The following is a 7,959-nucleotide window of genomic DNA, read 5'->3' on the forward strand; positions in this document are numbered from 1 at the left end:
AAAGTAGGCAAAATGAAGCAACAGAGGAATATGTTCCAAATGAAGTAACAAAATAAAACCTCAGAAGAAGAAATAAGTGAAGTAGAAATAAGCAATATTATCCAACACAGAGTTCAAGGTAATGATTGTAAAGATGTCCAAAGAATATGGGGAAAGTATGGGTGAACACAGTGAGAAGTTAGAAGTTTTTAACATAGAGGTAGAAAATATAAAGAAGAACCCGAAATGAAGAACACAATAATGAAAATAAAAAACACATTAGAAGGGATCAACACTAGGTTAGGTGATATACAAGAATGGATCATTGAACTGGAACGCAGAGGAGTGGAAGTCACTGAAGATGAATAGAAAAAAGAAAAAAAAAAAGAAAGAAATGACAGTTTAAGAGACCTCTAGGACAACATCAAGCATACTAACATTCACATTATAGTTGTTCTAGGAGGAGAAGGGAAAGAAAGGGGCAAAGAACATATAGCTGAAAACTTCCCTAACCTGGAAAAGGAAAGACCTTCATATCCAGGAAGTACAGAGTGTCCTAAACAGTATCAACTCAAAGAGGACAACACCAAGCCACACTGCAATTAAAATGCCAAAAATTAAAGATAAAGAGAGAATAGTAAAAGCAGCAAAGGAAAAGCAATAAATTTGGTACAAGGGAATTCCAATAAGCCTATTAGCTAGCTGTTTTTTCAGCAGAAACTCTGCAGGGCAGAAGGGAATGGAATGATGTATTTAAAGCAATGAAAGGAAAAAACTTCCAACCAGGAATACTCTACCCAGCAAGCCTTTCATTCAGATTTGATGGAGAGATCAAAAATTTTACAGGTGAGCAAAACCTTAAAGAGTTCAGCACCACTAAGCCAGCTGTATAAGAAATGTTAAAGGGAACTTTCTAAGCAAAACAAAACAAACAAAACAAAAAAACAGGCCACAACTAGAACATGAAAATTACAGAAGGAAAAATCTCACTGATAAAAGCAAATATACAATAAAGATAGTAAATCAACCATGTATAAAGCTAGTAGGAAGGTCAAAAGACAAAAGTAGTGAAATCATCTATTTCTCAATAAACAGTCAAGGGGTACACAGACCAAAAAGATGCAAAATACAATGTCAAAAACAGTAAAGGCAGGGGGAATAAAAATGCAGGGTTGTTAAAATGTGTTCAAAAATCAGCAACTTAAAATAATCATACACACATATGTATTTCTATATATAAACCTCATGGTAAGTACAAACTAAAAATCTATATAGATACGCAAAAAAGAAAGAATTCAAAACATAACACTAAAGATAGGCATCAAATCACAAGGGAAGAGAACAAAAGAAGAAAGGAACAAAAAAGAAGTACAAAAATCATCTGCAAACAATGAACAAAGTGGCAATGAGTACAAAACTATCAACAATTACTTTATTTTTATTTATTTATTTATTTTTGACAGAGCAAGAGACTTTATTGGGAAGGAGCGCCCAGGTGGAGAGAGGAGGGTAAGGGAACCCAGGAGGACTGCTCTGCCAACGTGGCTCACAGTCTTGGGTGTTATGGTGATAGGATCAGTTTCCGGATTGCCTCTGGCCAATCATTCTGACTTAGGGTCCTTTCCAGTGGTGCGTGCGCATCTCTCAGCCAAGATGGACTCCAGAGAGGAGAATTCTGGAAGGAGGTTAGGACATGTGGATTGGCATCTCCTCTCTCCTTTTGACCTTTCCCGTATTCTCCTGGTTGGTGGTGGCTTGTTAGTTCCATGTTCCTTACCAGGATTTCCTGTCATAAATAACTCACGCAAATTGTTACTGTCTTTGCCTGGCCAGGGTGGGCAGTTTCAGTCTGTATTTCCCCTAACAAAACCAACAAGCTTAAGCCACCTTCAATACTAGATATCAGTTTAGTACTGAATATTTTCCAGATGACATGAACCCAAAATTCATTCTGGCCAGATTATTTTCTGAGTATTTGTATAAGTGCTTGGTTTTTTTTAAAAGGCAATCAAGTAGACCTCTTTTACGAATTAATTTTTGGCAATGCCATACACCTACAACACACATAGATACATATGAACACACGAACAAACATAGAGGCCTCATAGTTCCTATTCCAAAATTTCAGTCCTGAGTCAGGTGCAGCATAATAACCATCATTTACAAGGGGCTGGATTCAAACTGGGCTTCTAGTGGATGGAACAAATCAAGGTCACCTATCTAGATGGCTAAACCCTTTTTACTAGTTTTTACAGAAAAGACACTTAGGATTTCTATTTATCCTTGACAAGTCAAGTTCTAAGTTACTTTATCCTCTTTTTTAAAAAAAAATTTGTATTAAAAGATGGCAGAGACAAGTGTTCCTGAGATGACAAGATAGGCCATTTTCACTTCAAGGGTACAAGCAAGGTTCTCTGAGGATGACTTTGTTTCTCAATTAATACTTATAAGCTCTTAAGATAAATAGGGAAGGTTTGGGGAGTGGTAAAAGTATTGGTGGGTTTGGACTATTTTTGGAGCCACATGTCTATATTCACCAGATCCACAAACATAATAGGTATTAATTTGATACTGAATATTTCCCAGTTCACCTGAACCTGAAATTCATTTAGCTTAATTTCTCTTGTACTTAGAATTTGTAAGCACCTACTTTTGTAGAGCTCATTTACAAATTAACCTCAGCAACAATATCCAAAAACAAAGACACATATAGAGACATACATATATCCAGACAGACACCACAACAGATCTCATAGCTTCATTTTCCAAATGTAGTCATGAATTAGATATCACAATATAAAACTCACTAGTTTATAAACAGTTGGAATAAGAAGAAATTTTAAAAGCTTTCTTCCTTTTTTTTTTTTTTCTATCTAAGTCTCAGGAAGTAGAGGTGGTCTAGATAAGTGTTCCTGAGAGCCATGGTCTCAAGGTACAGGGAGAGAAAAGCATGCTTTCTTGGTAGGGCTTGTTCCTTCAGGGTCAGAATTCAGATTGCTGGCGGATGTGTCATGATGTACCAAACGGCCTCTTTCCAATCCTCCAAGAGTTAATGTCTTCTCAGAGTAGAAGTCCAGGCCGATGCAGAGAAGGGAAAAAGGAAGGCATCCTCAAAGCAAAGAAAGCCTTGGCAGCTGCTAGGGCAACCTCCCCCATTCTGTGCTGCAGCCTTGGAGTTCTGCAGCCGAGATGGTGGCTCGGGTATGATTGGGGCACGGCCCTACAGCAGGGCAAGCGTGGCAGTCTGGCCTCAGAGAAATCCTCCAACCCTCTTCTCTCCTTGAGGAGGCTGGCGTGGAGAGAAATTCCCATGCATCCAATCAAGCTGAGGGGCCCCATGGGGCTGAGTGACCACTAGTCAACCCCTGACAAGCCCCCAAATTTGTTGCCAAGATCTCAGCTCCCTGTGCACCAATGCCAAATCAAAATATGGAGACCTATCAACAATTACTTTAAATGTAAAGGAACTAAGTGCTCCAATTAAAACATATAGAGTGGTTGAATGATACAAAAACAAGGCCCATATATATGTTTCCTACAAGAGACTCATTTCAGATCTAAAGACACACACAGACCAGAAGTGAGGGATTGGGAAAAGGTTTTCCATGTAAATGAAAATGAAAAGAAAGCTGGGGTAGTGATATTTATATCAGACAAAACAGACTTAAAATCTATTTATAGAGACTGTAACAAGAGACAAAGAAGGACACTATATAATGGTCAAAGGTCAGTCCAAGAAGAAGATATAACAATTGTAGGCAGAACTGGAGCTGTGGGCAGCACCAGCAGTGGCACAGGAGGCAGTGAGGTCGCTATGGCAGAAGCCAGCCAGCAACTGCAGCAAGAGTGGCAGGGACAGAGCAGACCATGAGGAAGGTGCATAGGCAGCCAGGCCAGGTCAGGCCATGGGGAGAGTGGCTGCTGAGAAGCAGGCAGGAGGTTGAGTGGGCAGTGGGCAGCTACCCAGCTGTTAAGTGACATGGTGCTTCTCAAGGAGCAACAAATCATCCAACCTGTGGCTGCAGAAGAGTATCAAGTAGGGCAGCTGTAGTCTGTGGCTGAGGTCAACAAAAATGAAGCCGGTGATGGTGAAGGTGTAGAGGTCCTGGTGAATGAGCCCTATGAGAAGGATAGTGAGAAAGGCCAGTAAATACACAGATCTGACACTTACAGAGCAATGTGCCCATGTTTGTTCAAATGGCTCCAGAAGGAGCCATGAATATACATGATAAAGCATGGAATGCCTACCCTCCTACCCTTATTGCTGAACTGTTATTACAAATGAATACATGAAAGAAGACTTTCTGATTAAAATTGAAACCTGGCACAAACCAGATCTTGGCACCCAGGAAAATGTGCATAAACTGGAGTCTGAGGCATAGAAACGTGTGGAAGCCATGTATATAGACACTGCAGATCAAAACAAAGTACTTAGCAAGGATTTCAAGGCAGAGGAAGACCCAACAAAATTTAAATCTATCAAGACAGGCTGAGAACCCTTGGGCCCTAATTGGAAGCAAGAACTTGTAAATCAGAAAGACTACTCAGACAGTCATACATACAAAATGGTTACAAGTTCAAGTGGTTGGGGCCTGCAGAACAAAGTGGAAAACTTTATACATAAGAGAAGCATCTGTTTACAAACTTCCACAGGCAGCTGTTCTGTTGGCTCGATAAGTGGATTGACCTGACTATGGACAACATTCAAAGGATGGAAGAAGAGATGAAAAGACAGCTGGATGAGATGAGGCAAAAGGACCCAGTGAAAGGGATGATGGCAGATGACTAAAGCCACCCCTTCCCCTCCTGTACTTTTTGCAAGACAGTGGTCAACAGGAAGGCCCAGCAGCTCCACCCTCCCAAGTGACAGGCCATCTTTGGACATAGCCTTTTTGTGCCCATTCTTCAGGCAACTTCTGATCCCTTACTGTAGCTAATTCTACATGACCTTTAATATTGTGAGCAAATAGACCATCTGGTATTATGAAGTCTGTGTGTGTGGGAGCTCGCTACTCTGAGATGTGTGGTGTGTAGTTTGCTGTATTTACAACTCCTCCCTCTCCAATTATTGTGTTCTCAACCTATTTCTGTGTGTACTTCCCCACTTTATTTCCAAGTGACAATTTTACTCTTTCAAAAAAAAAAACCAATTGTAAGTATATATGCCCAACACAGGAGCACCTAAATACATAATGCAAATATTAACTGACATAAAGGAGGAAATTGATAGTAACACAATAATAGTAGGGGACTTTAACACCCCACTTGCATCAATGGACAGATCATCTAGATAGAAAATCAATATGGGAATACTGTCCTTAAATGACATATTAAATGAGATGAACTTAATGGATATATATAGAATATTCTGTCCAAAAGCAGCAGCATACACATCCTTTTAAAGTGTACATGGAACATTCTCCAGGATAGATCACATGCTAGGCCACAGCACAAGTCTCAGTATGTGTGCCACAACTACTGAGCCCGAGTGCTGTAACTACTGAAACCTGAGCACCTGGGGCCTGTGCTCTGCAACAGGAGAAGCCATCACAATGAGAAGCCCACTCACTGCAATGAAGAGTAGCCCCTGCTCAATGCAACTAGAGAAAAAGCCTGCACACATCAGAGAAGACCCGACACAGCCAAAAAAAAAAAAAAAAAAAAAGAACTCTACTGAAAAAAAAAAACAAACAAAAAAACAAGTCTCAGTAAATTTAAGAAGACTGAAATCATATCAAGCATTTTTTCTGGCCACAATGCAACTACAAGGAAAAAACTGTAGGGAATTCCCTGGTGGTCCAGAGGTTAGGACCCTGCAGTCTCCCTGCTGAGAGCCCAGGTTTTATCCCTGGCTGGGGAACTAAGATCCCACAAGCTGCACAGCCAAAGGGGGAAAAAAAGAAAGAAAAACAAAAAAAGAAAAAGAAAAGAAAAAAACTGTAAAAAACACTAACATGTGGAGACTAAATAATTTGCTACTAAACAACTAATAGATTACTGAAAAAAAAAATCAAAGAATAAATACAAAAATACCTGGAGACAAATGAAAATAAAAACACAATGATCCAGATCTATGGGATGCAGCAACAGCAGTTCTAAGAGGAACATTTATAGTGATACAAGTCTAGCTCAGGAAACAAGAGAAATCTCAAATAAACAACCTAGCCCTACACTTAAAGGAACTCCAGTAAGTCCCCTACATGCAAACAGGTTCTGTTCTGAGAGCACGTTTGTGAGTCTAATTTGTTTGTATAAGTCCAATAAAATTAGCCCAGGTACGCAACTAACACAATAGGCTAGATAGTACTGTACTGTAATAGGTTTATAATACTTTTCACACAAATAATACATAAAAACAAACTCAAAAAATAAAGAAAACATTTTTAATCTTACAGTACAGTACCTTGAAAATTACAGTACTGTACCAGCTACATCACTGCTGCTTTTACACTTGCTTCTGGACATCGTGAGCTTGAAATAAAGATACTGTACTACTGTACTCTATACAGTACTATACGCTAAAGTACACAAAAGCACAACCACTTGTAGAGGATGCACAAACACGACAGTGTACACCAGACACATGAACTAACTTACATGGTTGGAAACAAGAATGCACATTCACATCTTTGAAAGTTTGCAACTTAAAGATTCATATGTAAGGGACTTACTGTAGAAAAGAAATCAAATAAAACCCAAAGTTAGTACAAGGAAAGAAATAATAAATAAAACCATAAATGAAATAGAGATTTAAAAAACCATAGAAAAGATCAATGAAAATAAGAGCTGGTCCTTTGAAAAGATAAACAAAATTGACAAACATTTATCCAGACTGATAAAAAAAAAAAAAAAGGAGGCCCAGATCAATAAAATCAGAAATGAAAAAGGAAAAGTTACAACAAATGCCACAGAAATACAAAGGATTATAAGAGATTACTATGAACAATTACACACCAAAAAAATGGACAACCCACAAGAAATGGACAAATTCCTAGAAATGTATAATTTTGTAAGACTGAACCAGGAGGAAATAGAATACATGATCAGACCAATTACCAGTAATGAAATTGAATCAGTAATAAAAAAAACACTCCCAACAAAAGTGTAGAACTAGATGCTTCACAGGTGAATTCTATCAAATATTTTGAGAAGAGTTAATGGTTATCCTTCTCAAAATATTCCCCAAAATTGGAGGACTCATTTTATGAGGCCAGCATCACCCTGATACCAATACCACAGAAAGGCATCACCAAATTACAGGCCAATATCACTGGTGAACATAAATGCAAAAATCCTTAACAAAGTAATTGCAAAATGAACAAAACATTAAAAGAATAGATCACACATCATGATCAAGTGGGATTTTCCAAGGGATGCAAGGATAGTTCAATATCTACAAATCGATCAATGTGATACACCACATTAACAAGAGGAAGAATAAAAATCATATAATCATCTCAATAGATACAGAAAAACTTTTTGACAAAAAATGTCAAGACCCATTTATGATAAAGATTCTCAACAAAGTGGTTATGGAGGGAATGTTCCTCAACATAACACAGGCCATATGTGGCAAACCCACAGCTAACATCATACTGAATAGTGAAAATCTGAAAGCATTTCCTCTAATATTAAGAACATGACCAGGATATCCACTCTTGCCGCTTTTACAATATACTATTGGAAGTCCTAGCCATAGAATCATACAAGAAAAAGAAATAAAAGGGATAAGTTAAAGTGTCATTTTTAACAGTTGAGATGATACTATACACAGGAAATCCTAAAGATGTCACCAAAAAACTACTACAACTCATGAATGAATTTGGTAATGTTGCAGGATACAAAATTAATACACAGAAATCTGTTGGGTTTGTATATATTAACAATAAACTATCATAAAGAAAAATTAAGAAAACAATCCCACTGAATCAAAAAGAATAAAATACCCAGGAATAAATCTAACTAGAGAGGTAAAAGACC

General features: G+C 38.1%; 1 pseudogene; it reads left to right on the forward strand.

Annotated features, from left to right (window-relative positions):
- Window positions 1–3,955: 3,955 nt before the first annotated feature.
- Window positions 3,956–4,845, forward strand: LOC130833031 (phosphatidylinositol transfer protein alpha isoform-like; annotated as a pseudogene).
- The last annotated feature ends 3,114 nt before the right edge of the window (window positions 4,846–7,959 follow it).

The sequence above is a fragment of the Hippopotamus amphibius genome, chromosome 1, assembly GCF_030028045.1.
Source record: "Hippopotamus amphibius kiboko isolate mHipAmp2 chromosome 1, mHipAmp2.hap2, whole genome shotgun sequence".
In the NCBI taxonomy this organism is placed as follows: Eukaryota; Metazoa; Chordata; class Mammalia; order Artiodactyla; family Hippopotamidae; genus Hippopotamus; species Hippopotamus amphibius.